General features: G+C 34.9%; 1 protein-coding gene across 5 annotated transcripts in view; it reads left to right on the top strand.

Moving 5' to 3' along the window:
* Positions 1–10,000, top strand: part of LOC144974558 (macrophage mannose receptor 1-like) — a 77,678-nt gene that overhangs the window by 52,219 nt on the left and 15,459 nt on the right. The gene's annotated exons all lie outside the window — the stretch shown is intronic.

The raw sequence follows: 10,000 nt of genomic DNA, 5'->3' as shown, positions 1-10,000 counted from the left end.
ACGAGAGAGGGAGTACGTGGGAAGGAAAGTATTGGACTTACAAATAGCGGGAAAGAGGAAAAAAGGGATGCCCAAAGACTATATGGTTTGATAAGGTAAAGAACGATATGAAAGAACTGGGCCTGGAGGAAGAGAATGCGCTGAACGGAGATGCATGGAGATGTGGCATTCATTACGGCAACCCTGCAAACTGCTGGGTAGGCTGAAAGAAGAAGAAGAAGAAGAAGAAGAAGAAGAAGAAGAAGAAGAAGAAGAAGAAGAAGAAGAAGAAGAAGAAAGTACCTTGCGATAGAATAATGTCATAGGCTAAAGATACCAAGTATTTATTACTGTACAATCATTTAAGCATAACAAAAGAAAAAAAAAGGTTTGACGGCTAGCCCTGTACCACAGTAGTTTTAAGCTGTTAGACTTGTTAATTATGTGTCAATCTTTCCATGTTGGTTCTATGCGGGGATGAGCCTGGCCATTAACTCACTCAATCCTAGAGATTTTTGTAACTTTTCAAAATTGAAAAAAAAATGGAATAAAAATGAGCATGCACGAAGAAAGATTTATTCAACTATCATTAACATTAACATGCAAAAACTAAAAAACATTAGCTTTGATACTACGCCTATAATTTGTCTCAGAAAAATGTAATAAATCGGCATGGGGTAAAAGAAAACCGGGTAAACTACGGGTGTAGTCGGTGTTAGGGTTGATTAAGTTAAAATTTGATTTTAAGAATAATCTTTAACATTTTAATTCAAGAAAATCGTTATAAAGAAGAATGAGTTTTCTTTCATAAACGTTGAAAACATTTAATTACCTAATTATGGTCATCTTGGTAGTTAAAGTGATAAATTATTATTATTATTATTATTATTATTATTATTATTATTATTATTATTATTATTATTATTATTATTATTATTATTATTATTATTATTATTATTATTATTATTATATTAGGGTAGCCCTATTCGTCCTTAAGGTCGAATAGCATCAACCGCCATTGCCGTCCGTAAGGACAAATAGTGTTGCTTGCACTATTCGTACTTCACACTACAGCTGGGCACTATTCTGTTTCTGTTTGTACTGAGATAGATTCGATTCTACGTAATTACATGATATATCCGTATCGTCTTAAATTTTTTGTTAGTGAGTCAAATAATCAGTTGAGTGTATGTGTGTAGGTGTGTGTGTGTGCGTGTATGTGTTAGTTTTGTGTGTGTGTGTGTGGGGGTGTTTTTTTTTGTTTTATGTTTTTTTTGTTTTTGTTTTTTTTTTTTTTTTGGGGGGGGGGGTTGTTTTTGTTTATTTTGGTTTTCTTCTGGGATTTTTTTTCCAGAATGGTGATCGTTTCCTTATTTGGAACTATTACCGTGTTCTCCTTTTGGCAAGTATCCTATTCAAATGCCTGCTCGAAAGTTTGGGTTGGTTGGGCACAGAGGAAGATTCGTCAGGTATTCTTTTCTTTTTTTCTTTTCTTTCTTTTTTTGGTGGTGGGGGGTATTTTTTTTTTCTTCTTCTTCTTTAAAAAAAAATTATTATTTTTTTGTGTATGTGTGTGTGTGTGGGGGGGGGGGGGGGGGGGTGCCTTTATTACATGTTTTCTATCTATGATAGTGGTTTAACACTCAATAACTATTTGTTTTAAATGACTAGTATTAAAATTGTCAAAAATATTATATTAGTCATAGTAATATAAGCAGCCCAATAACATCAACGTATCTCTTAAGAAGCAGTTTTTTAAAAATATTATAATCTTGATAATTCAGTGAGGGCCATCAATATTGGCTTGAATTTAGCCAACATTTTTCATTTATTTGAACAATGTCGATACATGTCCTTTAACTTCAGAAAGTTTTGTTATAAGTTGTACCGTCTTGAGTAGACGAGCTGTATAACAGAATTGTAGATTTAATTCACGGAGAATTCAATGAGTTAGTGGCAGTGAACGAGGTAATGGTATAGACGGTATGGAATTTAGCGGCTTTACAACACGCAAATTAATTCCAAAGCCGAAAGAACAACGTTGCATGTAATCTAATCTACATTTACGATGTCAAATATATTAAAGATTAATAAAGGACACTAATACCAAGTCCTCAATATTTTCAGTACTTCATTCGTTAGCTAATACTATTAAGTATTTGGTATCCACTTTTGCCCTGACGAGAAGTTAGAATGTCAACGGGCTGGGCTTTGAAATGTCTACGGGTTGAAACTGGATGAAATAGGATGATACAGAACATAAAAGCCCAGTTCGGCCTAAGAACAATAATTTGCCTATGTTCTTAAACTCAGAACAATGGGTTATGTTATCAGGGGTGTTGGGATTGTTATTTTGATCTGGGTAGGGGTCTATAGATAACACCAATATTAGAAACGTCTCTAACGTCTGATAAAGCTAAGATTACTGGCCAAAAATATATTTCTAACTTTAGTTAAAATTTGAAAAATAAAAACACGGAAATATATACATAATAAGCTTTATATATTTTAAACAATGGTTACAAGAAAAAATACACGATTTTTCTCAATAATTCTGTATTCAAACAACTTTGTATGCAAATGTTGTATTCCAGATGTGTAATTTGGCTTATCACCACTCAATGTGGTAACTCAATAGATATTACTAATACTAACTTGTGTCTATGTACGCAGTGATACAGACCTGCCAAGCATTCGACTTATTGTATTATAGTGGGATGGCAGAATACCATTTCGAAAGGGATTTGTGCTGCGTTGTAGGTTAACAAATCATCCCCATCGACGTGTAGAAATACGCAGGTCTGACATCCGAACCCACTTTTCAGCCTAGATTAACGTTGTTGTATAATGGACAGTATTTTGCGTCTTTTTTTTTTTAGATTTCCATTACAACAATGAGCCAATAAGGAAATGGGTTATCAGACCTGAAAATAAGTGCACGTCGATCCACATCAATTTAAAAACCATCACCATCACAGACAATAATCACTACCACAAGCACTTTTACAACAGCCTCATTACCATCAGAATCGATTCCACCATCATTTGCACAATATCATACGTATCAGCACCCCATCAACATCACTACCACAGCATTATACCTACCATTACCATGGTCATATCAACTATTGCCACCACTAGCAAAAGCATAACTATCATGTCAGCCACCACCACTCCAGAAAACAATCATTTTAAATACCAATATCACAGGCGTACACTATAGCGTCAGCATTGCCTTCAATGTTATCACTTCAGCTTCTTGATCATTGACACCACCACTACAAGTAAATTATGGTCGTTATCTTCCCCACCACATTATTCTTATTATCACTATCAACATCACCAATGCATCAGCTTTGTAACTACCACCACCACCACCACCATCATCATCATCATCATCATTTCAATCAGGGATCATCATTTCAATCACGACCATCACAAAAACAACAAAATTAACAGCATCATCACTGCTACCACCACCACTAGCACTACTAACTACTATCACCACAACATCGACTACCACCACCAGGGCCCAATTTTATGTAAGCAGACTAGATTTAGTTATTTACTAGTCTAGTAAATGATTTGCTAGCCTTAAGCCGAGGCGGAACAGGTGACTAAAAAGTGGGATTTCATGAACGTTTTCTAGTCTCTGACTAGCGAGGCTCTTGCCGAGAAGTGGGCGTTGTTAGGACAGTGCCTAATTCAGCTATTTTGTGCTTGTAACATCAAGCTCTCTAGTACACAATGACAAGTAAGACACCAGCCTTGATATTTTCAACGCAAAAGATTTCCAAAGAAGAAATTAGCAACACCTCCGTTCCGTTTCATAATTGAACTTACTTTTGCCGTGATTAATGAAATCACGTGATATTGACTGTCGACTGATCAGACAACAATGATGCCCATGGTCGACTGTCAATTATAAATTTAGGCCAATGAAAGTGTCAGTGAAAATCAAACAAATTGAACTTTAAAAAAAAAAAAACAACAAAAAACAACGGAAAATGTGTTCTGACGAATCACATTATTTCAGTCAGTGTCATGCCAACAGAATAATTTTTGTCTCCACTATAATTTCTAGTCGTTTGTTTTTGTTTTGTTTTGTTTTATGTTTGTTTGTTTTTTTTTTTTTTTTTTGGTTGTTCTTTGAAGCGAACCCTTCCACTTTGAGTTTCCGTTCATTTGCAACCTGCTAACCGATTAGATTCCGGGTTTTTTCCCTAGTTTTTACTCACAAAAAAATTGTACTTTCGAAGGTCTAGCATATCTTACATTTTTTAAAAAGTAGTGACAATACCAGCAGGACACCTTTTGCCTCTGTCATTCGTAACCGAAGTATTTTCCTTCCGAATCGAAGCTCTCTCTTTCTAAAAATAGTTTATCGACGATATTACGTATCCTCGTAACTGTTAAGATAATGATTTAACCTTTTGCTTAATACATTATTATTATTTTGATTGGAAGTCTATGTGGAATCATTTCACTTTGTTTGCTATTGTATTGTTACTTCCTATTTCCGGGTATGATTAGTCTACTTTCACTTTTCTTTTTATCCTGTCGACATGGCAGACGTTCCTGTTCATTAAAAACATATTAAACTTATCATCTGCCTCCATCGCGTTTATCCTTTAATTATAAAGATGGCCAAACATATTTTAACAGGTTATGGGCCCAGCGCAACCAGCAAAAACATATATTTCGATGGAGACGAACGAAAATTCGAATTATGGGAAACCAAGTTCTTAGCATACATGAAGCTGAGAGGCTTAAAATATGTTTTTGACAATGAAACAGATGATACAGAAAGATGCGAAGAAGCATATGCTGAATTAGTGCAATGTTTAGATGATAGGTCCCTCTCAATAATTATGAGAGAGGCCAATAACAATGGTACTACTGCTCTCAACATTCTGCGGAGACATTACAGACCGAAAGGCAAGTCACGCATTATTGCACTCTATAACGAGTTGACGACACTAATTAAACAGCCGCATGAATCAATAACAGATTACATCATTAGAGCGGAGACGGCATCAAATTCACTGATACAAGCAGGTGAGAAAATAAGTGATTCACTTCTGATAGCTATGGTGCTTAAAGGATTACCTAACCAATACCAGTCATTCAAAACGGTGACTACACAAAGGGACAGTGAACAAACATTCCTAGAATTTAAAGAAAGTCTAAGAAATCAAGAAGACAATGTCTCTAACAATGAATCTTCTGTTCTTTCGGTACATTATTCCAGCGACCATCAAATTACTACGATACTCGTTCTGCTGAAACATCCTCTTTGAGACGACAAAATCATTCTGCTGAAACATCCTCTTCGAGACGACAAAATCACTATCGTGGTCCACAGAATTATACAAATGGTGCTACTTCCAAATGGTGCGCGAATTGTAAGACAAATACCCACAACACCAAAGATTGTCGAAGAAAACAAAGATGGTGTGACAACTGCAAATCAAAAACCCACGACACATCATATTGTCGAAATATCAATAAACCTTCTGCAAAATTTATAATAGATACCAATAAATCAGTAGAAACTGAAAATCGCCACTTCAGCTTTGCAGTCAACAATCCTGTCCAACTTCAACAACCGATCAACAGTGCTAACTTCTTGCTCGTGGATAGTGGTGCTTCGGCACATATAATCAACGATATTAATAAATTCGTTAAGTTAGATTCTTCATTTCACTCGTCAAACCACGCAATTGAATTGGCAGATGGCCAAAGAATAAATGATATGATCAAAGGTCAAGGTCATGCCCTTGTCACCCTTACGGATACAAAAGGAATCAAACATGAAGTAAGCTTGAAAAATGCTTTAAATATTCCAGCTTTTAAACAAAATATTTTTTCTATATCGGCCGCTGTAAATGGAATAACTTCTCCAAAGATATCATTTGATAAGCATTGTGCTATGCTCACTTGTGATAACGATACAAAATTTGAAATGGAGAAACGAGGAAATTTATACTATCTATACTCATCATCGGTCAAAAATCGTTGTGCCACCCATACACTGAAAGAATGGCATACAATTCTCGGTCATTGCAATGTGCAAGATCTGATGAAATTAGAAAAATGTGTTGATGGTATGAAAATTGTTCCAAATGAAAATTCTGATAATGGATTATACGGCTTTAGATGTGAAACCTGTCTTCTTGGAAAGATGACTGAATCAAGGAACCGACAACCAGATGTACGTTCGACGAAAATCCTGGAGAAAGTTCATATTGATCTTGCGGGTCCAATAACTCCAATATCGAAAGACAATTTCCAATATGCTATGTGTATTATTGACGATTATTCTGGACTCATTAATGTTTATTTCCTAAAAAGTAAATCAGATGCATGTTATGCTTTTCAAAAATTCTTATCTGAAATGAGTCCATATGGACATGTTAAGTGTGTGAGAAGTGATGGAGGTGGGGAATTTACTTCAAAAGAGTTTGAAACTTTATTGGTAAATAACAAAATAAAACATGAAAAATCTTGCCCACACAGTCCTCACCAGAACGGGACCGCCGAAAGGTGCTTTCGAACCCTATTTGAAATGGCAAGGTGTCTGCTTATCTCGGCTAAATTACCGAAAGAGCTATGGACATGTGCCGTCACTTACGCAGCTTACATACGAAACAGGTGTTTCAATCACCGACTCCAGTGTACCCCTTTTGAAGCCTTTACAAATTTGAAACCAAATCTGTCTGAGTTGCAGACATTTGGAAGCATCTGTTATGCTTTTGTACAAAATCCTAGGAAGCTTGATGATAGAAGCAAAAAGGGAATTTTCTTGGGATTTGATAAAAATAGTCCAGCTTATGCTGTATATTTTCCTGATACTAAAAATGTCTTGAAAGTAAGAATTGTCAAATTTACTCAATCAGTCAAATTCAAATATGATGATAATAATATTCATGATGTTGTAGATGAAAATGATTACATGCTTATTCCTTTAACCAAACCACAAGAAAACACAATACCAAATGCAGTAAATCCAACTGCTGATTGTGACCCTGAATACCAAGAGCCTGAACCCACTCTTGATGAAAGTGTGAACCCAAGTCAATCAGATACTGACGACACTGACACAAACACTAATTGTGAAAGAGACCCAAGAAGAATGAAAAAGAAGCCTAAGTATTTAGAGGACTATGTTGTTAATGATGAAATTGATCATTATTTGAATGCTACTACCCATTATTGTTATGCTATTCATGACATACCAAAATGCTATAAGGAAGCTATATCTAGTGTTTCATCTGAGAAATGGCAAAATGCTATGATTGAGGAAATAGAGACTTTGAATGAGAATGATACTTTTGAATTAACTCCTTTACCTCCAGGCAGGGAAGCAGTGGGGGGAAGATGGGTCTATGCTATTAAAGAAAATCAATCAGACCAAATTCAGTATAAAGCTAGATTTGTGGCAAAGGGATATTCTCAAGTGCCTGATATTGACTATACAGAAACATTCTCACCCACAGCTCGCATGACCTCAATCAGAACATTATTGCAGTTAGCAGCACAAAATGATATGGACATAGACCAAATGGATGTCAAAGCGGCATTTCTAAATGCTCCTATTGATACTGAGATATTTATTGAACAACCAGAAGGTTTTGAGATAAAACATAAGAATAACAAAAATGAAAAACTTGTATTCAAATTAAAGAAATCTTTATATGGGTTGAAACAGAGTGGTCGAAACTGGAACCTTACTCTACATTCTCATTTATCTGATCAGGGATTTACTCAGTCATTGGCTGACCCATGTCTATATGTGAAAACCTATTTTGATAAACAAAATAAGAAAGAAGTCAGAATTATTCTCATAGTTTGGGTCGATGATTTACTGATAGCATCTCACAGTAAGAGTGCAATAGAAGAAGTAAAGGATAAATTAAAGTCTAACTTTAAAATGAAAGATTTGGGAAGAGTTTCTAAGTTTTTGGGAATCAAATTTGAATTCCAGCAGGATATGATTTCTATGTCACAGACAGATTATATTACAAAGTTCATAAAAAGATTTGGACTTGAACACTGTAAACCTAGATATACACCTAGTGAAATTGATACAAATAAAGTAAACAATGAAACATGTTCTGATCAAGATACTAGAAAGTTTAGGGAAATAATTGGAGGTCTCATATACATTATGACGGCCACTAGACCTGATCTTTCATACATAGTCACAAAACTGTCTCAATTCATGTCCAAACCTGATACATACCATATGATTATGGCTAAGCATGTTTTAAGATATTTGAAGGGTACAATCAACCAGAAACTACTGTTTAAGAAGACAGACCAGCCACTATCCCTATTGGGATATTGTGATGCAGACTGGGGTAGCTCAAGTGACCGAAAAAGCATTACTGGTTATGGATTCGAACTATCTGATAAAGGCCCATTGATTTCATGGAAATCAAAGAAACAGCCAACGGTGGCTTTATCCTCATGTGAAGCCGAATATATGGCTTTAGCTGCTGCTACACAGGAAGGAAAATTTTTGAAAGCCTTGTTGAATGATATGTTTGACTTTGGTATCAACAAATTTACTCTATATTGTGACAACCAAGGTGCTATGGCACTAGCAAAGAACCCGGTTCAGCACCAAAGGTCAAAACACATTGATTTAAGATTCCATTTTATTAGAAATGAGATGATGGATGATAAGCTGCAATTGATATATGTTCCATCTGATAAGAATTTGGCAGATGTGTTTACTAAACCAGTTAGCAAATTTAGAAATACAAACTTTCTTGATCTTTTAATGGGGAAATGAATAATAATAATATTGTTCATTCTAATCTATATTCACATTATTATTCTTTATTATGCTCTCTTAACTTGAAGAAAATCAAGCTTGATTATCAATAAACTATTTTTTTTTATTTTGTAATTTGTAATAGATAGGTACATAAATTTTCATTGTCCTATTCCTTTTTATTTTTATTAGTCTGTTGCTTGATTAACCAACATTTCATTAAAGTTAAATAAATCAGTTAAATAACCTTTTTTTAATGATAGATTACACATCACATTTCTCTTTTCTTTAATTTAAATGTCAAAGGATATGATGTGTAACATAAAGGTATATATATTATATTTTAAAGCTAGATTAAATCAAGTGGGGGTGTTAAGATAATGATTTAATCTTTTGCTTAATACATTATTATTATTTTGATTGGAAGTCTATGTGGAATCATTTCACTTTGTTTGCTATTGTATTGTTACTTCCTATTTCCGGGTATGATTAGTCTACTTTCACTTTTCTTTTTATCCTGTCGACATGGCAGACGTTCCTGTTCATTAAAAACATATTAAACTTATCATCTGCCTCCATCGCGTTTATCCTTTAATTATAAAGATGGCCAAACATATTTTAACAGTAACTAGTCTCAGACTAAGCTTAAAGTCCGGCCTCAGCAATAAATGACTAAAACTTAATCAAACTTAGTCTGAAGGTGACGTGATTTTAGTCTGGGAAATATTTGGTCAGCTCACATATAATTCGATTTTTTCAAGTCCTTGGCTAAAATCAAAGACTAAGCGCTAGTCCACGTTCATAAAAACGGGCCCAGAGCGTCATTATCGCCATCATCATCATAACAAGTAACAAGGTCACCACCATCACAGAATTTTTTTAATTGCAAACTTCCGAATATTTTTTTTTATTCGTTGAAGTTGGCAGTTCTAAAATTTACAGACGGCTTAGACTTACGTACGAATAATTTTTGCGAAGGGGAATAACGGATACGATGTGACCCATTTATTATTGAAAAACTCAATGCTGCTATTTGATGTTTTTTCAATTTGTTTTTCTCCGTCCGCCATAGGTTAAAAAGAAAAAAAAAAAGAAAGAAAAGAAGATATCGTATAGACCGTAGACTATACAGCTTGGGTAAGAAGGGGGGGGGGGCGGTTGACAAGACTTGATAATGAGCGTGAACTAAAACATCGTTAATCATTGTCACAGTCACAGGGGGAGAGCATTTAACGAACG

The sequence above is a fragment of the Berghia stephanieae genome, chromosome 6 (genome assembly GCF_034508935.2).
Source record: "Berghia stephanieae isolate SIO BIC M18660-M18661 chromosome 6, UCSD_Bste_1.3, whole genome shotgun sequence".
NCBI lineage: Eukaryota > Metazoa > Mollusca > Gastropoda > Nudibranchia > Aeolidiidae > Berghia > Berghia stephanieae.
This window is presented reverse-complemented; position numbering and strand designations above follow the sequence as displayed.